Raw genomic sequence first — 24660 nt, 5'->3', positions numbered from 1 at the left:
GATCAATTTTGAGAATGGCTCCGTTGATCTTTTTGTGATTGATAGAGTGTAGAGCCTCTAGTGCAATACCTATAGCTTCATGAATTTGTCTATTCTGAAGAAAGGAAAATTGTTCAAAGGAGATATGTCTAGACAGGATCTGGCGGAGCTGGCTCGCTATGATCTTGGCAATGATTTTATACAAGCAGTTGCAGAGAGAGATAGGTCGAAAGCCATTGAAAGATGAAGGGGAGTTGGATTTAGGGATTAAAGCAATGAAAGTTGATGGAATCATACATACGCCCTGTTGTTTTGCATTCTTCCACCACCTTAAGTAGGTTAGGGACAATGAGTTCATAGAAAGCAAGGAAGAATTCTATGGGCCATTCATCCGGTCCTGGGCTCTTGTATTTCTTGAACCATTTTAACGTTCCTTCAAGTTCCCCTTGTGTGACTGGGGAATTTCCTCAAATGAGTCCTCATCAACAAAACTGGGAAGTGTCCAGCTGTTTGGACAATTTCAGCAATGGATGCCTCTCGGGGAGCCCTGAAGAGATTTCTGAAGTGTGTATTCCCCAACTGTGAGAGTTGACTGAAAGTAGATGCATTGCTTCCATCTTCTAGAGGCATATGCTAGATAGTATTGGAGATTTTCCTTCCTTTTGCGTAGTTTTGGAAGAACTTTGTGTTTTCATCCCCTACTTGCAACCAGATTGCTTGGCTTCAGAGTCGCCAGGTTTCTTCCCTCTCCTTTAGGATTTTGTTCTTCTGGTTTTCCAATTCAATAAGCTGATCCTTGGCTTTAGCAGATGTAAACCCTCTATTCTGCTCATCCTGAAGTGTAGCTAGAGATTGCTTCACTATAGTGAGGGTATTATCATCTCTCTTGGTTTTTTCCTTGGCCCATTTAATGGAGAGTTTTTTGAGCATTGTGAGGTTCCAGCAGAAACCTTCAACCCAAGTTCTGCTTCTCGATGGGGGATGGAGTCGCCAGAATTCATTTATCATTTGGTTGTAGGATGGGTCATTTAACTAGGTGGAGTTTAATTTGTAGGGTGCCCCTGGTTTTTTTTGCGGACCCGAGATCTCCATGAATATGGGGGAGTGATCCGATATTCCACCAAATCCCACCCATTGTCTGTAGAGGGATAGATTTTGTATCAGAGTGTCCTTTATCAAGAATCTATCCAACCTTCTAGCTAATGCAGCTTCTCCTATACACCGATTTCTCCATGTAGGAAGGGGCTTGTTCATGGGAATGTCTGTTAGATGGTGTTGTTCGAGCAGCATCTCCATAGATTCAGTGAGCCTGTCAACTTGTGCATTGGTTCCCCAGGATTCTCCATATCTAATGGAGAAGTTGAGGTCGCCCCCAATGATGAGGTTTTCCAAGGACATGATTGATAAGTTGAACAATTGATTCTAGTAAGCCTCTTTGTGGTGGCGTGGTCCATAAACATTGACAATACAGAGGTCCACTCCCAGTTTAGAAGAGAAGATATCCATGCCAATAAATCCGTACCCACCCCAAGAGGTCCTCAAGTTTATGGTGCGAGGATTATATCCTAATGCCAATCCTCCTGATCGTCCAATAACATCCAGGGATTGAAAAATCTAGCCAGGCTTAAGGGAGCCAAAAGTTCAAGAGATGAATTCAGCTTCTCCCAAGGTTTCTTGTAGGAAGATAATGTCTAAGGCTTCAGAGTCAAATAGTCTTCTGAGGGATAGTTTTTTGGGCGAGCTAGCCATGCCCCTATAGTTGAAGGATAGGCACTTCATGGGGGCAACTGTGCAAGGGTGTTCGGTGCTCTAAGTAACCGGTCAAGTGAGGCTTGCCTACCTGAGGCAACTTCTGCCCCCGCTAATAAGATAGCTTTGGATAGATGTGATTTTCGGCCACAGATGGGTTTATGGTTCGAAGGGGAGGGTAATAAGCCTAGTCCAGATCTGCCATCCTGTAGGGTGACAAGGCGGGATCTAAGGTTATAGGGATGGGGGGAAACGGGGGGGAGAGATGGGGAGCATGAGGGGATTGGGGGGGATCGGGAGGGAAAGATGGGGGGGTAGTGGAGAAAGTTGGTGAATGAGGGGTAAGGGGATAGGGAATGGAGGTAAGAGTGTCACCCAGAGATGCAGCATGCACATGCGATGCAGAGGATGCAAGTGAGGAAATAAAAGAAGAGATCGGGAAAGAAGGAGTACCCAAGGTACGAGTATCCTCTGCAGCAGCCCGTCATCTGGTCATTGGCGGGGAATGTGGATGAGGTCAGCTGTGAGTGTCCAAAGGAGTGGAGGATGTCAAACCGATAGTTTTCACAACAACTATTGGAGATGGTCCCGAGATGGGGGCATTGTGTGTCCCTGTAGCATCCTCAGATCCCGCAGAGGGTTCCTTGTCCTTTTGCACCAGAGTGAATTCCTTATAAAGATGCCCAACTTTGTGTATTCTGGTAAAATGCCTCCATTGCAGAGTGATTTTTTCTTCCAGACCTTCCCTAGTGTCCAGGTGCACCAGAATGTGGGCTAATGTTTCGTTCCTGGATTGTATGTAGGTTTTGTCGTAGTCCAAATAGGTACCCAGGGTATTCTCAATTTGGACAAAGACATCCTCAGACTAGTATTGCAATGGGAGACCCCGTAATCTCACCCATAGTGGTGCGGCCCTGATATGCTCACGTTTGGGGTCGAAGAGCAGACTCCATCGCTTCAGTAATACCAGGGCCATTTCAATGTGCTAGTAACAGGATAATGCCAGAGTGGTATATTCTTCCAGAGAGAAATGCAGTGCAAAGTAGCCTCGGGGGAGAATCTGAAACTTAGGGAGGTCTTTGAAGGTGTTTCCCCAGATTTCCTTTACCCAGTGGTTGAGTCGCTCAGTAGTGTAGGCTCGGCCTCTGACCCTTCCCACCAGGACCTTCCTAGCCATGTTAACTACCTCTGCCATGGTAAGGCCTTCACTGAACTTGAGGGTGAAAGCCTTCTGGGAAGCCCTCACACACTTTGTTTTCCTTTTCCCTGATCTGGGTGCAGTAGGGTGGTCCAAAAGAGGGTCAGTAGTACCCTGTGGCTCGTGCTGTGGTCCCTGTACAGAGAGGTGAACTTTTACGGCCGGGGTTTGGAAACACCTAGAAGGCAGACCTGTGTCTGCTACCTCTGCAGCATTGGATGGAGTATCAGATGGGGGGTGTTGCTCCAGAGCTCCTGGAGGGGCAGGTTTTGATGTGGAGGGAAAGTGAGGTGCACAGAGGATTTTTATTTTTTAATTATTATTATTATTATTATTTTTTTAATTTTTTTTTTCTAATAGTTTATTTAAATCTTATTTAATTTTTTTTTTTTTTAAATATAAGGTTTAAACATCTTATTGACACTTTTTATTTTTTACTTCTAATTACTTTATTTTTTGCTAAAATTTGATATCCAATTATGCTATGTCATGTGGACATCTAAATATTTTATTTATGACTATGAGTGAATGAAATAATTTTATATTGTAACAACAAATCAAGTGACCATAATGAGGTTGGGTTTATTGGTGTTTATAATGCTTTTAATTAAAACTAACTAAAAATACATATCCATTTCTATTTTTTTTTATATAAGCGACATTGCTTTTCTATTTAGAAAATATCATAATTTTATTTAATGACACATATCATCTTCACTTTCAGCACAGACGAAATTACACACCCTTTCATATTGGTTTATAAAATGCACTTCTCCATAAATAAAAAAAATGTGTATTATTTAAATTTCTCCACCTTATATATTCAGGATACATGTATTGTTTAAATCCATTTCCCCATATCAAAATGGGTATTTATATTACATGGCAAGTACATTAAAATTTATAAATAGCTTAGAAACTAAAATTTAAAAGAGAAAGTTAGAAAAATGGATTAATGTCAAATGATAATGCATGACCAAGATACCTAATCCTAATTCCCCTTAAGTGAAGTTTATAGGTTTTATTTATTATACAATCATGTTTTTAATTATGGTAATTGTAGTTATTCATCTTCTAAATAATATTTTTTTGCTCTGTTTTTGAAGTTTAAAGTTGAATATGTTAAATGCATTTTATTAATTTTTACATTATGACAAAAATTGAAAATGAGATAAATTAATGGAAATTTGTAAGTTATACGAGTAGTCCATGATACAAGACCTTATTAATTAGTTGAAATATCACCTTGTTAAAAATTTTGGGAAGAAGATTATAGTTGGTGCTAAATCACCTGAAATGTCATGTAGCACTCCAACATCATATTCCCTTTGAGGAAGATCAACCAAATGTTTAAGTTGAAGTAAAAAAAGGAAGTGAATAATGGGTGATTCACGTCATTATTATATAGTTTGTGAAAAAAAAATGTTATAACACAAATAAGATTTTCTTTTAACCATTGAAATGGTTAAAATGATTTGGGCTATGTGGATCAAATTGACTAGTTGTTACTATAATCCAAAATTATATCCAATAAATTGCATATTAGATATACTGATAACTTATGACTTAGTAAAAATTGAGATATATATAGATACACCTATAACAGATTTTATTCATAAGACATCATAAATCAAATATCTCTTTGAAAATAAAATCTAAATAAAAAAGATAAATCAAATATCTCATTGAAAATAAAATATAAATAAAAAAAAGATATGAATCCTACCTCTTGGCCATTCCAATTTTTACTCTTATAAACAAAATTATACAAATAATTAATTAACCCTTCTCATTTTCTTGATAAATACTTTCTTCACATTCTAAATTGGGTCACTTTCAAAAATTAATATTAGATATGAAAATATCAAACAAATTTGATCACTGGCAAAGATTAAAATATTAGATTATACTACTAATTTAGACAAGTACATTATTGATATTGCTTAGTGGCGGGGGCAAAGCAACAATCCCACCATTTGGAACGCAATGAAATGTTAAAAGGAAACTTACATATGCATGGCTTCAAAGTTCAAACTTTGACAAAGCAACTTCTGAAAATTGACATGATGAAGGTATAAAATCACTGTAGAGGGCACCCTTTCCAAAGGATTTTGGTGGGACCTTGACCATTTTTCAATCATTTTGGTCCTTTGATGGTCAAGGTCACATTTCTCTAATTAATGGGGTCCTTTGAATTCCAAAGGTCCATCATGCTCTTTCTAGGAAACTATCTTAGTAGAAGTTGGTGTTCAATAGGCAACTTTTGGATTAAGCGAGCTGACAAAACTAGGTGTCAATTCACTTAGGTCTAAGCATCATAACTAGATAAGGTCAAGTCCTTGTACATGAACCAGGGATTATAGTAGGAAAGTTATATAAAATAAAATAAGAATGTGGAAGTAGAGATGGTCCAGCAGGACGAGCATAACCACCAACAAGGGAACGCAACCCTTTACCTTAATTTCCTTGTTTCTCCCTTACACGTTATTCCAATAATAAGAATTGATTTTACATACATACAATGATGAGTGATGAGGTGGTTGGGTTCGTTGGGTGAAACCCATGAGGTCAGAGTTCAAATCACATTGAGTATATTGTCTTGCTATGGTGTGCGGCTCAAGGAGTAGGCACTCCCTCATTAGTGTGAGTCTTGGTTCTTGCCAAAATCATAAGAAATTAGTATATCTGGCTTGTAGGTTGTTGGATGTACTCTTGGTTTTATAGTGGCAACTACGAGAATTGATCTAGGTTGTTGGATGTACTCTTGGTGTTATAGTGGCAGCTACGAGAATTAGGTTGTTGGATGTACTCTTGGTGTTATAGTGGCAGCTACGAGAATTGATCTAGGTTGTTGGATGTACTCTTGGTGTTATAGGCTGTTGGATTTACTCTTGGTGTTATATTGGTAGTTACGAGAATTGATCCAAGTGGTTGGATGTACTCTTGGTGTTATATAGTTGATATAGGTTGTTGGATGTGCTCTTGGTGTTATATGTTGTTGGATGTACTGTTGGTGTTATAGTTGCAGCTACGAGAATTGATCCAGGTGGTTGAATGTACTCTTGGTGTTATAGTGGCAGCTACGAGAATTCATCCTGGGTCTTCCTTAATTGACCTTTTGTTGGATGTATTCTTGGTGTTATAGTGGCAGCTACGAGAATTGATCTTGGGTCTTCCTTAATTGACCCTACAATATCTCCTATGTTTTAGACGATGTCGATGAGCACATTAAGTTGAATTCCAATGATGCCAGCTATCTGATGTGGATTAGAAGATGATACATGTTAGAATTAATGGAGAATAGGTTATTGTTGTTACATAGTTGTGCATTCTACTTTTCTTAGTCATTCAATTCCTATTATTCAAGGATATGATTTGCTGTCCCTAACAAATTGTATCTATTTATTATTGGAGATTAATGTTGAGCTAGTGTGGCGTTTTGCTTGTAGGAGCTCCTGGTGATCCGCACTTGTGAGCTCCTCTTATGTTGGTTTGTCATTTCACATCTTCTGTGTGCAACTATTGACATGGTATTAGAGTGGCATCACTGTTTAATCCTGTAAGCTGAGTTAGGGCATGACTGTAGCAGAGTCATTGTGAAATCTAGGTGGAAAAGTATGACGAGTGCATTGTGACCCTTCTCACACTTTCGTTTTTGGAAACTCAGCGCGAGTTTTTGGTTCACAGTTGCGACTCCGGTGTGTACAGTTGTGAAGAGCTTCGCGACTTCCCTTTATATAAAAGCGCCGACTATGCTGGAAAGAAAGGCTGTGGTTGGGACAGTGAACAAAACTGTGTGTTTGTTTTTGGAGCTCTCCCATCTGAAAAGAGGAGGCCACAAGGAAGTGGAGAGCAGCCACGGGTGTGGAGAGTAGTATGTCTAGAGTGCGCATAGGGTAGCTGAGGGTAATAGCCATAGAGCAAGTTTATTTGTTGCTTGATGCCGGTTGGATGTTGACGTGAGGTGTGGAGGTTGCAGCAATGCGATCCCCATTTAGGAGGCCACGTGGAGGAGTCGCCCACTGTCTGGCTGAGGGAGTAGCGCTTCGTGAGGTCTACGTGAAGGCATGCGTGGAAGTTGAGGAGGATGGACTTGCATCGAGAAGGAGGTTGAATCACCAAGTAGAGCCACAAGGAGGAGTGAATTTCCAGCAAGCCTATCTGTCCTCGGAAGAGCCAACGTCCTGGAATGTTGTGCGTGAATCAGTGTGACTGATTGAGGGTGTGTTTGGTGTGTGTATAATATTGTGGATGCTTGTGTTCAATTTGCTAGATGCAACACCCAAAATTTCTGGATTGCTTGAGCTATGTGTAAGGAGGCAGTGTTGGTATCATCCCATGACCTCCTTTTTCCTCCTAAAACATATCATTTGCCCATTCCTTTTCATCATATATCTCTTAGAATCCTTGAAAATTGATTAGTTAATAGTCCTATAGTTATTAAAATACATTGAAATTGATTTAGGAGTTTTATGTTAAAGAATTAGAAGTTTTTGGTAAAATGGTTACAGGAAGTTCCAACATCCTGTAATTAGCTCATTGTTTGACATGTGGCACAACAGCTAGGCTAGAGCGAAAGGCATGGATGAAAAGTAGAATGTCCAAGCATGGACGAATACCTATCCTACAGCAGAATCGACCCTCCTACATGCGCGGTCAACACAGGTCAAAGCATGGCACACTGGCGACAAAGGCAGCAACAGCAGAGCATTCTAATTTGATTTAGTTTTTGTTCTTTTTGAAATCAGTTTAGGATGGAAACATTTTGAAAATCTCGATGTAGTAAAAGCGACAACAGCCATATCCTGAATGTACATTTATTTTCGAAATGTCATGGTTGTAAAAAGACATATGTAAATACAGTCCGGGTAATCAATGAATGGTTAATCATTGTATCATTCTGAAACAGAGTTTTTGAACTTAATATTAAGAATCCAGTTACAGTCACGACCCTTGTCTTGTGCGTTGATTTGATAACTGGTTGAATACAGTCCAATATACCTCTGGAACGCGGACGGGCCCTGCGTTAAACTGGTATACTGTCCTTTTCGTTTTATTCGCACTTAGGGTATTATATGGTTTGCACAGTAGTTACGATTGGTTTCCGATTTCAATAGTTCTTGATTTCAATTGAATGTATATGGTTTGCGTTTGTGATAATGCTTGAACAGTCATCGCTGAGATCTTGAAGCGCGTCCTGTAAGGGATTCGATCCCTGTGTTGTCTTTTAAAAGCAATGTCATGAACTTTGTTTTCATTTCAAAATCCATTTATGATCTTTGTATATTTTTATCTTGTATAGATATTAGTGAATGCTGGGTGTTTGTTGAACAAGGGTTTTATGTATAATGTCTCTGTAAGGAGATTGAAATCTTGGTTTGCAGTGATACACAGTGTTTAGGTTCAGTGTTTAATTTGGTAAATGAATTTAATGATAGTATTGTAATCAGGTATATTAGCAGAGTGACCTGAGTGTTTGGATGATAGGTAACATACCCCAATCTTCCGTAAAGAAGTTCTTTGACCTACATCATAACCACTTAGCCAATAATCCTTTATGTCTATATACTTTAGACGCATGCCTCTAAGCTTACGCATCCTGGTCGATAATAAATATGGTCTAGTCTAGTACCCTAGATAGAACACTACATTTTGGCGCCGTTGCCGGGGAGGCGTACTTAAAGGATTCAAACAAAAAGAGAAAAAAATTTCAATACACAAAAATAAACAAAAACACAGTTAGAAATCATGTTCATTTATGCCTAGATTTAGAGACAGTCAAGGTAGATTTGTAAAAACCCCCCACCATCTAAAAACTAACCCATCATCATCAGGAGCAGACTCTCTAGGGAATACAACACCAGCTGAGGAAGTTATCCAAACATTGGAAGAAAAATTTTATTCAGGACAGAAACTTACTCTTATTGAAAGGCAAACTTTATTCACACATAAATCGCAGAAGAAGCACTTTCCTAGACCTTCCACACAAGGAGAAAGTAGTACAGTGACCGAACAATCTTTCTTTCTCCTTTTTCCACCAAGTGACACTGACACAGAGAGACCGATTAGAATGGCTGAGGAAGGATCTGGATCAGTACCATGCCAAGGAGATGAAGAGGAGTCAACTTTTAAGTTTCCTATACATGAACCACAGGAGGATGATGAGATCAAAATGAAAAACATACCCCCATCCGTGCTACCAAATTTCTATGGTATGGCTTCGGAGGATCCAGACTCATTCTTGTTCGAGTTTGACATTGTATGTCGAACTTATGGCTATATAGATGATGCCCATAGGCTTAGATTATTCCCAGCGACATTAAAGGCATCAGCCTTAAAATGGTTCATGGGGCTAGGTGAGCATGCTATAGTTGATTGGGATGGCATGAGGAGAATATTTCTAAGAAAATATCAGCCTTATTGCAGATCCAAAGACTCTAAAGATGATATCTTTAGAATGAGCTAGCAAGAGGATGAAACTTTAGAGGAATATTTAGAACGGTTTGTCTACAACTTACAAAAATCTAAACACCGAACTATGCCTCTTGATCTGATCCGCACAATATTCTTGAAAGGTATCCGAGAAGAATATATGGATGATCTCAACTTGATGGGCAAAGGTGACATTTCTGCCTTACCCTTTGAAGAAATCGCTGAGTTGTGCGAAAAGTATTCAAGGAGTAAAGCTAAAATGGGAAAGAGAAGCCTGTCATCAAGGGTCACAAAATCTGCCTCTGCAAGTGTCACAAGGGCTGAAATAGGGAATCTTTTAGAAGAGTTTAAAACATATCTGTTAAGCACTCTAGGGAACCAAATTGACACTTGAAAAGCCAAGAAGAAACAAGAAGATGAACATCATATAATGGCTATCTTCTGCCCAAAATGCCGGAAGAAACATGCATTAAAAGATTGCCCTCTAGAAAACATCCAAGTTTGTGCTTTCTGTACTGAACATCATGATATGTTTAACTGTCCTAAAGTTAAAGTTTTGCAGAACTGTAATATGGCAGCCAATACAGAGATGGAAAACGTGTATTACATGGGCACAAAGCGACCATGGCAGCCAAGGCCAACACCTCAAGGTATGTTTCCAAATCAAAATCTGCAATTTCCTATGAATGATCAAATGTATGCACAAAACTCATGGAATGTACCCATGCCATGGCAGCACCAAAACCAACCACAACACCAATGGAGACCGTCTCAACAGTACTCCCAATCTTATCATACATATCCTCAATCATACCCACCATACTCACAACCATATCAACAATACCAACAGCCGTATCCATCACATTCTCAACCATATCAGCAGTATCCTCAGCAAGTTGTCTATGAGCCCCAACCTCCTCAACAAGCACTGCCTGCTCCTCCACCAATAAATGCACCACAACTGCAATTTCCAGCTAATTCACAACCTCCTAGACCCACTCAAATTCCTGCTCAAACTGTCCCAAATCCAAATAATAGAGCAGAGAGGCCAGCCTACAATGTAGAAGAGGGAACCTCATATTCCACACTGCCTTTGCAAAATATTAATTTGAGGTCTGGTAGGGTACTCCACAAAGATTCTCCAATAACAGATAAGCAAGAAGAAAACTCAGAAAATGAAAATGAAATGACAAATCAAACAAAACCAAACAATGATACCAAAGATAAACAGATGCAACCACTGCATCCACCTTTTCCAGACCGATTGGTCCAGATAAAACCTCCACTGTCTATACCACAGTTTGATGTCTTAGATGAACTTAAGAATGTCTACATAAAAATTCCACTGCTGCAAGCTATAAAAGACATTCCCATCTATACTAAGGCCATCAAAGACATATGTCTCAAGAAGCCTGCTAGAAAAAGGATTGATCCTCAAACCATTCATGTCATAGGACATTTAGTAGGTCTTATGACCAATACCATCTCCATGGAAAAGTATGTTGATCCTGGCATTCCCAAAGTGACCACCATCATTAACAACATACAAATTCCAAACACTTTGATAGATCTTGGAGCCGCAATCAATGTCATGACTCTTGAAACCATGAGAACACTCCAGCTCATAAATTTGCAACATACAACGATTGTTCTAGAACTAGCTGATAGGTCTAAAGTGATTCCTGAAGGTATTTTGGAAGACATCATTGTCTCACTGGACTCTTGGGTGTATCCAGTGGATTTCTTAGTCCTTCAACCCAAATCCAATTTAGGAGGACACCCTATCATCCTTGGTAGACCATGGTTAGCGACTGCTGATGCATTCATAGGATGTCGATCGGGCAACATGATCATTTCAAGAGGGACCGAAAGAAAACAACTCACCCTTTATCCATCGGCACAATCACCAGCAGTAACACACAATTTGTGGCTTGATGATAAATTTAATGATAAAGAAGAAGTACAATCTGTTTTTAGCATTGACCAAATCTATGATTTCCAGGAACAAGACAATAATGATTTGGTAGAATTATTCCTTTCTCAACCTGATATGTCTGAAAATTTGAGAAATGAACAATATCATGCTGCAGATGTGCTTCTGGCCCAAAACTTTCAGGAAACATGCACCATCCAATCTTTGCAAACTACATTTCACGACATTTTTCTAGTTCAATCCATCACCAATACACAGAGTCAGATCATAGAGATTAGTCCAGGGAAAACTCTGAACATAGGTAATCACCTAGACTCATCTCAGCAAGAGAAATTGATTCGACTCTTGAGAAAATACCAAAAAGCCTTTGCTTGGGACTACACCAATATGCATGGGATTCACCCCGACACATGCACTCACCATATCTATACAGATAGCACCATTAAACCAGTGAGGCAACCACAGAGAAGAATGAACCCCATGCTCCAAGATATTGTTAGAGAGGAATTGCAAAAACTTTTGAGAGTTAATTTTATATATCCTATTTCTGACAGTCAGTGGGTATCCCCATTGGTTATAGTGCCCAAGAAAAATGGTAAGTGGCGCATTTGTGTTGATTACAGACAGCTGAACAAAGCAACACTCAAAGATTATTTCCCACTGCCATTTATTGACCAAGTGTTAGACACCCTAGCTGGAAAATCATCATTTTCTTTTCTTGATGGTTTCAGTGGCTACAATCAGATAAGGATCGCCTCAGAAGACCAGGAAAAAACCACATTCACCTGTCCTTGGGGCACCTATGCTTACAATGTTTTGCCATTTGGACTTTGCAATGCTCCAGCTACATTTCAGAGAGTTGTGTTAGCTATTTTCGCTGATTTAATTCATGATTGTGTTGAAGTTTACATGGATGATTTTTTAGTATATGGCAATTCATTTGAACATGCATTAGAAAACCTAGAGAGAGTTTTGAAAAGATGTATTGAAGCTAACCTGTCCCTCAGCAATGAAAAGTGCTTTATGATGTTAAACGAAGGGATAGTGTTAGGCCACTATATTTCTTTTCAAGGCATCCAGGTTGACCCAGCAAAGATCCAGATCATTGCTGATTTGCCAATTCCACAGAATCAAAGAGAGGTAAGAAGTTTCCTTGGGTATGCAAGCTATTACAGAAGATTTATTGAACATTTTAGTAAGATAGCTTTACCTTTGTTTAAACTTCTAACCAAAGATGTACTTTTCAACTGGAATGAGAACTGCCAACAAGCATTCGAACAACTCAAAAAGAAGTTATCAACCGCACCAGTCTTGAGAGGGCCTAATTGGAGTCTACCATTTCATATCTTTACAGATGCATCTGACACTGCAGTGGGTGCATCATTAGGCCAAAAAGAGGACTCTTGTACTTATGCCATTTATTTCATTAGCAAAAATCTAACACCTGCAGAGTTAAACTACACAGTTACAGAAAAGGAAACACTTGCCATCATTTATGCTGTGAATAAATTCCGACATTATATAACTGGTTATGAGGTCTTTGTACATACTGATCATTCGGCCATTAGACATTTAATGAATAAACCAATAACTAGTGGCAGAGTTACTAGATGGTTATTATTGTTACAGGAATTTAACATCACAGTGTTAGATAGACCAGGCAAAGAGAACCAGGTGGCAGATTTTCTTTCTAGACTGCAAAATCCAGGTGAGGTTGTTCCAGTTGAAGATTCTTTTCCAGATGAAAACTTATTTGCAATTTCCATAGTAACTCCTTGGTATGCTGATTTGGCCAATTATTTGTCTACAGGAAGGACACCTCCACACTTTACTGCAAAGGAAAGGAAGAGACTAGTCAAACAAAGTGCTAGATATTCATGGCTTAATGGCGATTTATTTTACACTGGTTATGATATGATTATTAGAAGATGTGTAAGAAATGATGAGGTAATTGATATTTTAAAATCTTGCCATGATGAACCGTGTGGTGGGAATTTTGCAGCTAAGCGGACAACATTCAAAGTTCTTACTCTTGGATACTACTGGCCATCCATTTTCAAGGATGCCAAGAAGTATGTAAAGAGTTGTGATAGCTGCCAAAGAATGGGCAGGCCAACAACTACCGATGAGATGCCCCTTCAGCCCCAAGTTCACCTAGAGCCATTTGACAAATGGGCCCTAGACTTTATAGGACCCATTAACCCAACCTCCAATGGTAAGAAGTACATCTTAGTATGTACTGATTACGTCACAAAGTGGGCTGAAGCAAAAGCACTGGTTAGAGCAATCGAACACACAGTAGTAAATTTCCTTTTTGAAGAGATTTTTGTGAGGTATGGAGTACCAAGGGAAATTTTGACTGATCAAGGTACTCAATTCACCTCAAAGCTAGTGAAGGACATCACAGACAAATACCAAATCAAGCATAGGAAAAGTACCCCTTACCATCCACATGTTAATGGGCAGGTGGAATCCACAAACAAAACCTTGGAAGGCATCATTACTAAAACTGTTGCAATGAACAGGAAGAATTGGGAAGAGAAGCTCAAAGATGCACTCTGGGCTTACAGGATTACCTGGAAAGATACTACAGGATTTACACCATATCAATTGGTGTACGGTAAAGAGGTAATGCTTCCTATTGAGTTCCAAATACATACTTTTAAACTGGCTGCAGATTTGCAAATTGACTTGGACCAAGCACAAAAAGAAAGAATTCAGCAGTTGAACCAGCTGGATGAAATGAGGCAGCAAGCAGAGGAAACCACAATCCTCATGAAAAAACAAAGGAAGCAGTGGCATGATGCACATATTAAGAAGAAGCAGTTCAAGGAAGGTGACTGGGCTTTACTTTCCGACTCTAAATTTAGAGATCATAAAGCCAAGTTCACCACCCATTGGATGGGCCCATACCAAATTGTTCAGGCTTACGACAATGGTTCAGTCAAGCTCAAAACTATTGATGGAGAAGGTCACTCCTTTACTGTCAATGGTCATCGCCTGAAACTATACACCAAGCCCATCAGCAAGCAAGATTTTCTCCATACACTATCTCAACAAAGAGAGGTTGAGATACTGCAGCCCTCAGCTGCAGTATCACTGCCTTAGTTCATTTCCTTTCAATTTCAGAGTAAAAAAGAAATTAAAAAAAAAATAAAATAATAATATAAAACAAAAACTAAAAAAAATATATATAAAAAAAAATAAAAAAAATAATGGGTTAGATGTGAAAACCAGCCTCTGGCACACTCTAACCCCGAATTCCTACTTGAAAACCAATTCGTTGGCGGGTAAGAATTCTCTTTCTTTTGTTCACTGTTTGATTTATCAGCTGAATCATGACTTGAGGACAAGTCAAAATTTTAGTCGGGGGGAGAGGCATCAGCATTTTGTTCTTTTATCTCTCCATTGTAAATTCTTAAAGATTTCTTATCCTATCTCTTCACTGTAAATTTCCAAAGCAGCTTCTTCCAGCATTCCAGACTTCAATAAATAAGCTGTTTTGTCATTGTTCTATCTCAGAGGGACCTGGTTATAAACATTATGCAGGGGGACCTGTTCTGTCCAGACAACTATGCTACCAATACTAGTAGTAATGGGACCTGTTTAAGACACCCAGAAGGGACCTGTTAAAGAGATTGACACCCAGGGCTACTTCAACAAAGTTTCATCAAGTTTCTACAAGAGTTTCATCAAGTTTCTACAAGGATTTGGGCACCAAGATTCCATCAAATGCCCAAGCTCAATGAACCTATATACATATAAGGAGCTGCATGAACATTTTCAAATCTTTCTCAAGGGACCTGTTGCATTCAATCTTTCTTAGGGGACCTGTTACAACAAGCAAAAGAACAGTCAAAAGGGACTAGTCCTACTCAGCATGTCAATACAACAACAACCAACAAAAGAGTAATATGTTTCTTATTCTTAACATTTAATTTCTTAGATTAATTTTTAATGTAAATTTGATGACTGTGACTGTTATGATCGATTTCAAGGACACCTACATTTTCTATCATCCCTTATTCCACCGATTCTTATCATTTCTCATACTTCAACCTATTCATACTTCTAAACCCATTACCAACACATCAACCTTGTCATGCTAAATGCATCCTACAGCCATACCAACATCCTCCATCTGACCGAATGCCAACCGAAACAGGACACGTGGTGGATTGTGTTTTTAAATAAAAGGGAAAGAAACAAATGTAAAGCGGCCTATTCATTGTATTCCACACGGCCAAATTATGACTCCACCACCCGACGTACCCAAATGATTCAAGGGACTCCCCGAAATCATACCCAGCATTATATATATACGCTCCCAGCGCTCTTGTGGTGACATCTATGCAAGCGTACAGCACTCCTCTGTTCTAAAAAAAATGAATACGCTGTGAAGTAAGTACAGCTGGTTATCCCACCATCATTTTCAGTTATCTTACACTGGCATTTGATTCCCGTAACTTTCAAAGTAAGAATCAGAAGCAGTGAGCGCCGAAAGAAGTATTACCATTTGGGTTCGACTTACACAGTGAGGATTGGAAGCAGTGAGTGCCGAAAGAGGAAAATATAACCACTCTGTTTCGACTCCCACCACAGTCATAAGACAATCGACCGACCGAGCATCATACTGAAGATTAAGGGAAGCGATACACCAGGTAACAAATTTGAAATTTCTTTGTTGGAATTGTAAAAACATAAACAGAGAAGGGTTAGAGCACGACCCTCTGCCACTATGACTAATAGGGTCGAGCCAAATGTGTTCGACAGTTCTCAATATCATGAAGACTGCATTGCAATTCTCAGAGAGATACAGTGGTTACCATTTTTGGAGAAATTTCATGGAAGTAATGAAGAGGTTACCAAGAAATTTGCTTTCACATTCAATGGAGAGAAAGCCCTGATAGGTAACTTCTCATTCAGGGTTTCAGAGGATACTATAGCCCAGTCAATAGGGATTAGCCCAGAAGGGGAGAAGTACTTTAAAACAAAGCAATTTAAAGAGAAATCGTGGACGCAGTTTATGTCTAGATCCAGAGTCTCATCAGTTAACTGGAAGAAAGGTGTTCCAAGAAGTTGGTTGATGCATCCCTGGGATGAGATGGTCTATATCCTTCAAAAATTCATAACCTGCGAAGGCCGTTACAGTATTGTCTATCTATACCATATTAAACTACTGCTCCACTTGAAGAAACAATGTGTTATCAGTCTACCATATTTTCTATTACAAAGCTTAACCAAGATGTCCAAGACCATCCAGAAGCAGAAGGGGAATGAAGACAAGAGCCTATATCACTTTGGCTTAATTAAAATTCTTATTGAGCATGAATTGCAGAGAAGAGGGAAACCGTGGAAAGAATTCCTAGCTGCTAATCAAATTAGAGATGAGGAAGACAAAGAAGAAGTGCAGGAGGACTCAGGGTTCATGAAGGATATTGATGAAGAAATCCCAGTATCCAAAGCCAGCAAGGCACCTCTACCTGTGGGCAGCATAAGGACTAGGAACATGAGAAAGGAAGATGTTAAGAGAGCAGAACAAGATAAAATTTTCACCACTTACTCACAAAGAACAAGGAGGACACCAAAAGCCCAGTTACAAGAAGACCAGCTTGAATCCAATGCACCTGCACAAATGGATGTTGAGAGTGGTGACCACTCACTACCAGGGCCAGGAGTTGATATAGAGGTAGAAAGCAATAACAGGCAGGAAAAATGTTCACCACCTCCCATTAAGAGACAGAAGAAATTGGAGAAACAAATTGAAGAATTAAAGGAAGAGCTCATGGAGGCTAATATGCTAGAAAAAGTTATCAAGAGAGAAAATGAAATGCTCCGAGCGCAGAGTAAAGAAACTCAAAGGAAGAATGAAAAGTTAAGGGAGAGAATCAGTGAACTGGAGGCTGAGCAAACGGAGATTTCTAACTGGGCCACTAAGTGGTACAATCAAAAGAAGACCCTCAAAGAAAAATACAAAAGATTAAAGCAGGAGCTCAAGGGTCAGAAAGATACCTAGGTGAAAAAGAATATGGACACATTGCTAAAGGCAGCAGAGATCTAGGCAGGGACAGAGTTCAAGGGAAGCACTTCGGGGTTAGCATGAGGACATGCTAATTCCTTAAGTTGGGGAGAGATGTTGGTATCATCCCATGACCTCCTTTTTCCTCCTAAAACATATCATTTGCCCATTCCTTTTCATCATATATCTCTTAGAATCCTTGAAAATTGATTAGTTAATAGTCCTATAGTTATTAAAATACATTGAAATTGATTTAGGAGTTTTATGTTAAAGAATTAGAAGTTTTTGGTAAAATGGTTACAGGAAGTTCCAACATCCTATAATTAGCTCATTGTTTGACATGTGGCACAACAGCTAGGCTAGAGCGAAAGGCATGGATGAAAAGTAGAATGTCCAAGCATGGACGAATACCTATCCTACAGCAGAATCGACCCTCCTACATGCGCGGTCAACACAGGTCAAAGCATGGCACACTGGCGACAAAGGCAGCAACAACAGAGCATTCTAATTTGATTTAGTTTTTGTTCTTTTTGAAATCAGTTTAGGATGGAAACATTTTGAAAATCTCGATGTAGTAAAAGCGGCAACAGCCATATCCTGAATGTACATTCATTTTCGAAATGTCATGGTTGTAAAAAGACATATGTAAATACAGTCTGGGTAATCAATGAATGGTTAATCGTTGTATCATTCTGAAACAGAGTTTTTGAACTTAATATTAAGAATCCAGTTACAGTCACGACCCTTGTCTTGTGCGTTGATTTGATAACCGGTTGAATACAGTCCAGTATACCTCTGGAACGCGGACGGGCCCTGCGTTAAACTGGTATACTGTCCTTTTCGTTTTATTCGCACTTAGGGTATTATATGGTTTGCACAGTAGTTACGATTGGTTTCCGATTTCAATAGTTCTTGATTTCAATCGAATGTATATGGTTTGCATTTGTGATAATGCTTGAACAGTCATCGCTGAGATCTTGAAGCGCGTCCTGTAAGGGATTCGATCCCTGTGTTGTCTTTTAAAAGCAATGTCATGAACTTTGTTTTCATTTCAAAATCCATTTATGATCTCTGTATATTTTTATCTTGTATAGATATTAGTGAATGCTGGGTGTTTGCTGAACAAGGGTTTTATGTATAATGTCTCTGTAAGGAGATTGAAATCTTGGTTTGCAGTGATACACAGTTTTTAGGTTCAGTGTTTAATTTGGTAAATGAATTTAATGATAGTATTGTAATCAGGTATATTAGCAGAGTGACCTGAGTGTTTGGATGATAGGTAACATACCCCAATCTTCCGTAAAGAAGTTCTGTGACCTACATCATAACCACTTAGCCAATAATCCTTTATGTCTATATACTTTAGACGCATGCCTCTAAGCTTACGCATCCTGGTCGATAATAAATATGGTCTAGTCTAGTACCCTAGATAGAACACTACAGGCAATGAACTTCATCGTCATTTCTTTGGTGTGCATGAAAACTTTGAGAAGCCATAAGTGAAATTCCTGGTTATGGCTGTCGTGGAGTTGTGTGTATAAGGAGCTGGGCCTATCACAGTGTCATTGGAAGAGGGACGAATCTGGTATCGAGTAATCTGCTGTTTTTTTTTCTAATATATGTTGAGGTGGCCCCTTCCTTAATTAAAAGTTTTTTTTAATTAAATCTTTAATTAAAAAATATTTGGAGTTTCTTTAAATTATTTGGAGGAATTAATTATTTGTGTAAAGGAGGGCATTTTTTTTGTAAAGGAGATCCGGGGTTTCTTTAAACTATTGAAGGTTTTATTCATTCAAGATGAATAATAAAATTGCTGAAGCTTATCTCAATGAGAGTAATAAGCTTGATGGTTCCAATTACACAAATTGGAAGTTTAAGGTCCAGACCCTACTTGAGGGACAAAATGCCTATGGCATTGTCATTGATGATGAGGTCAAGCCGACTATTGCAACTGGTGGATCGAATACAATGATTCAAGACTGGGAGAGAAGGGAGATGAAGGCAAAGTTTCTCCTAAAGTTATTAGTTAAAGATTGCACTCACATTTGGGATTGCAAAACAACAAATGACATATGGACGATGCTCAAAGAATTGTACGAGATCAAGAACACCAGTCAAAATTTGTACCTTAGGAAGAAGATTCTCTCAATTAAGATGGAGGAGAATGAGTCTGTTTCTTTAATCATATCCCAGATAAAGGAGGTTAAATATAAACTAACTGATATTAGTCAGACCGTGGCGAATGATGATCTGGGGACAATTGCCATGAACGACATGACAGATGATTATCAGGTGTTTATAACGGGATTGAATGCAAGAGAAAAGCCTCCAGACTTTGAAGAGCTTACCGGGATCTTGCTACAATAAGAGGAAAGGAGGTTGTCTCTCAAACCTCAAAATCCAGATCTTGCATTGATGACAAAGTTCAAGCCAAAGGGGAAAGCAGTCGCTGATCACAGGAAAGGAAATGTATCACGAAAAAAAACACCACAAGGTATGACCTTGCATAAACATGACTCTACTCCTAAATGCTTTTATTGTGGTAAGATAGGCCATATTGCTAAATTTTTCCATAAGAAAAAGGCAGATGGGGAGAGGTACAAGCAGAGAAGACATGCATGTCATTTGGCTGATGTAGATCAGAACCAGGATGTTAGATTATTTATGGCTGAGACTGCACTAGCCACTGAGGAGGATGAATAAGATATTTGGCTCATAGATTCTGTAGCCTCTTCACATATGTCAGGTAAAAATAAATGGTTCAAAAATTTTAGAGAATCCAACAATGGAGTAAAAGTATACCTTGGAGATAATAGAGGGTACGAGATCAAGGGACATGGAGATGTCCTTGTCACTTTGCCTGATGGAAAGATCAAGAATATATCTGATGTGTGGTATGTTCCTGCTATTAAGAAGAACTTGATTTCTATATCAAAAATTACAGATCAGGATCTCAAGGTAGAATTCTTTAAATCTCATTGTATTATTAAAGACTTGTTGGACCAGATGAATCCTATTTCTATAGATATTTGTATAGGAGGACTCTACAAACTGGATGTGAAGAGTATGCCACAACAAGCATTGCTGTCATCGGATAAGTCTACTGAAAATTTGTGGCATCAGCGACTTGGGCACATTAATTTCAATGACCTTCTTCTATTGCAGAACAAAGGTATGGTAGATGGTCTTCCTTTTTTGAAAGAGATGCATATTGATTGTGAAGCATGTGCATTCGGAAAACTGCATAGAGATGAATTTCCTACTGTTAAATATAGGAAACAAAAGGATACACTTGAACTTGTACACACTGATTTATGTGGCCCTATGCAGACAAGATCGTTAGGTGGGGCCTACTATTTTCTAATCTTTGTTGATGATTGTACAAGATTCACATGGGTGTATTTTCTTAGACAGAAGAGTCACGCCTTTGAGTATTTCAAGCAGTTCAAGAACATGATCGAAAAGCAGACAGGAAAGTTCATTAGAATTCTTTGATCAGATCAAGGCGGAGAATTCAAGAAAGGAGATTTCAACAAATATTGTAAAGAGCATGGGATATAGCAACAGTTTACAACACCTTACACTCCTCAGTAGAATGGAGTAGCTGAGAGGAAAAATAGAACACTGGTGTGCTCGCAGTATGTTGAAAGGTAAGAATCTAACTAATGGTTTTTGGGCAGAAGCTGTCAATACTGCAGTATATTTGAAGAATAGGAGTCCCACTAAAAGTCTTGATTATAAAACTCCTTTTGAAGCATTGTTTGGCTTGAAGCCTGCAGTAAGTCATCTTAGAGTATTTGGCTGTAAAGCTTTTGCACGTGCTCCCAAAGAAAACAGGAAGAAGTTAGATTCAAAGGCCATTACATGTACCTTCATTGGATATTACAGTGAGTATAAGGCTTACAAATTGTTTGATCCTTCCACTCACAAGGTGTTTGTTAGTAGAGACGTAGTATTCCATGAATATGTTGATGATGGACATCCTATTCAAGATAATGAAGAATGGTATGTACCCTTACTTTCGGATAAGGATGTTGAAACAAGGATCATTCAGCAACAACAACAGTAGCAGTAATAACAACAGCAGCAGGATAAAGAGGAGGAAATTGAGTTCAGTCCATAAAGAGAAGAACATAGCAGAATAGTTGACACCCCACCACTCAGGAGATCTAGCAAGCTGAAATAGTTACCAGCTCGATATAGGGATTGTGCGCTCATAATTGGTATGTTAAACATTGTAGAACCTTCTAATTTTTATGAAGCTAGTAAGAGTTCTGAATGGAAGGAAGCAATGAAGGAGGAATATGAATCTATTATTAAGAATAATACTTGGGATCTAGTAAAGCTTCCTCATGAAAAACAACCCATAGGTTGCAGATGGTTATTTAAGTTGAAATTTAAAGCAGATGGGTCTATTGATAAGCATAAAGTAAGGTTGGTTGCAAAGGGGTATTCCCAGAAAGAAGGTATTGATTTTGAGGAAACATTTGCCCTTGTTGCAAAATTAAATACCATTAGATTGATTATTGCTTTAGCCACTAAACATCATTGGAAAATACATCAATTAGATGTCAAATCTACTTTCTTAAATGGTGATTTAAAAGAAGAAGTATACTTAGTGTAGCCTGAGGGGTTTGTTAAGAAGGGAGAAAAACATTTAGTATGTAGATTAAAGAAAGCTTTATATGGTTTAAAGTAGGCTCCTAGATCCTGGTACGAAAAAATTGATTCATTTTTCCTCATGCATGGTTATAAATGGAGCAAAAATGATCCTAATTTATATACTGCATTTAATGATGAGGGGTAGATAGTGTTGATTTATTTATATGTAGATGATCTGATCATGATAGGAAGTGCAAACAATCTCATTGAATAAATCAAGCAGCAGTTATCACAGAAATTTGAGATGAAGGACCTTGGAGAAATGCATTACTGTTTGGGTCTAGAAGTTTGGAGAGATTCAAGTCAAACTTTCTTGTCCTAGGGTAAGTATGCTAAGAGTTTTTTGACTAAATTCAAAATGGATGAGTGCAAGGCTGCATTTGTGCCTTTACAACAGAACAACAAACTTCAAGTGAATGATGGTTTGAAATATGCAGATACAACATTGTACAGAGAATTAGTTGGTAGTCTTATCATTTGACTACAACGAGACCAGATCTAGCTTATGCAATGAGTGTTTTGAGTCAGTTCATGACTCAACCTCATGAGAACCATTGGCTTGTAGCGAAAGGAGTACTAAGGTATTTGCAAGGAACTTCAGACTTTGGTATTTTGTATTTTGACTCATTTAATGTTAGCTTGACAGGTTATACAAACTCTGATTGGGCGGGAAATTTATATGATAGAAGATCAATTATAGGTTACGCCTTTAGCATTGGGTCCAGGGTCATATCTTGGTGCAAAAAGAAGCAACATATTGTAGCCTTATCCTCAGAAGAAGCAGAATATCAAGCTATGTGTGCAGCAACATGTGAGGCAATTTGGTTGCGCAGACTTCTCCAAGATGCAAGATAAGAACAGAAAAAAGCTACGGTTATCAATTGCGATAATCAAAGTTCCATCAAACTGGCTTACAATCCCGTGTTTCATAAAAACACTAAGCACATAGACACTCAATTTCATTTTGTTAGGGAAAAGGTGCAGTCCAAAGAGATTTGTGTTGAATATTGTAATTCTTGTGATAATATGGCTGATATATTTACTAAGCCTCTGGGAAGACTGAAGTTTGAGTTGTTTAGGGACATATTAGGTGTGTTTAAGAACCCTTTCTCCATTAAGGGGGAGTGTTAGAATTAATGGAGAATAGGTTATTGTTGTTACGTAGTTGTGCATTCTACTTTTCTTAGTCATTCAGTTCCTATTATTCAGGGATATGATTTGCTGTCCCTAACAAATTGTATCTATTTATTATTGGAGATTAATGTGAAGCTAGTGTGGCGTTTTGCTTGTAGGAGCTTCTGGTGATCCGCACTTGTGAGCTCCTATTGTGTTGGTTTGTCATTTCACGTCTTCCGTGTGCAACTATTGACAATACGTCAAGCTATGTTGTCACAATGGCATTAATGGATGTGGTTTTGATTCATCTTTCCCACGTCTCTGGGAACATGAGGTTGCTGATGTGTAAACTTATACGGTTTTGACCTGAAATTCAGTGATGTCACTGGTGCATGTGTGCAAGCAAGTGGAGGAGATACAAATACATGTAATGCATGACATAATGCTTTTCAACTTGTGTTTTGTATATTTTGTTTAACCATCATCATTTTTTTCAATGTATTTGTGGTAATGTGAAGAGTGGTTTTTTCTAACTTTGTGTTTTAAAAAACGGTTGGAGAATTCATACTTCATTGTAGGGTGTTGTCTAATTTATAGATAAAATGATTTTTTTTTTGACATTTTCATTGGTTTATTTTAATCAAAATCTTGCATAGATTTTTAAAAGCTTGAGTTTAAGTTGTTTACTTTGCAAAATTCGAGTGGCCCAAGTGGTTTTTCAAGGTGCTGAATCCATTTATGCATTCAAAAATTCATTTTAAATAACAATAAATCACGATAATTTTTGAAATTATTTTTCCAGATATCTGTGAAAAAGTCTATTTCGTTTATACGTTAGAATAAACCTTAGTGCCTTAATTCAACAACCTTTGTCATTCAGGGGTTTTCATGTGCTTTTAGCTCTGACTATCACAGATGAAATAATCAATACCGTTGTATATATGTATTTTAAGATTGTCGATATGTAGAGTATATATTGTTAGATGAGATTTATTTCTTTATTTGACATTGATGGTTAATGTTCATTAAAACTTATATGGTTTACATGTTTTTAAGAAAGTAAGAGATTATTAGGAATTCTTTAACATTTTATCTTTAGTTTGAAAAAAAAGTGATAGAAGTTTTCTTATATTACCATAATTTTATTGATTTAAAGGTTCAATAAGATTGGCAGTGTGACAAATATTTTGAAAATTAGATTGAATGCAAGTATAAGAGGAACAATTTAAGGTATTTTTTGACACTTCACATAGAATTGGAATGATACGTAGGAGATTAGAATAGCCCTTGCCCAAGGATAACACACAAAAATTGAGAAATTGTTCAAATTTTAACCTCAACGGTTAGCTCAATTGTTTGAGTCCTTTTTGTTAAACCACCTTTGTCATTGAGAGGTCATGGGTTTAGTTCTCTTGACACTCTCAGGGTTAGGCTTCGTGGTTGAGCTGATGGGAAGTGATCGCTTTAGGTGGATCTACTTGGTACAAATATTTTGTGGACGTAGTAGTCACCAATCTCCATGAACCTCATAGAAAAAAAAGATGAACAATTTAAGCTAAAGGGTTTTTCATC

At 38.2% G+C, this 24660-nt stretch overlaps 1 non-coding gene across 1 annotated transcript; it reads left to right on the top strand.

Moving 5' to 3' along the window:
• The first annotated feature begins 24318 nt into the window (after window positions 1–24318).
• On the top strand, window positions 24319–24421 carry LOC149140142 (U6 spliceosomal RNA). Its single transcript, XR_016265328.1, has one exon. It is a non-coding gene; the product is annotated as a U6 spliceosomal RNA (small nuclear RNA).
• Window positions 24422–24660: the final 239 nt, after the last annotated feature.

This window comes from Pinus tabuliformis, chromosome X (assembly GCF_031772625.1).
Source record: "Pinus tabuliformis cultivar Carrire ecotype Pingquan chromosome X, CPIR1, whole genome shotgun sequence".
In the NCBI taxonomy this organism is placed as follows: domain Eukaryota; kingdom Viridiplantae; phylum Streptophyta; class Pinopsida; order Pinales; family Pinaceae; genus Pinus; species Pinus tabuliformis.
Note: the sequence above shows the minus strand (reverse complement) of the source record. Positions and strands in the feature narration are given on the sequence as shown.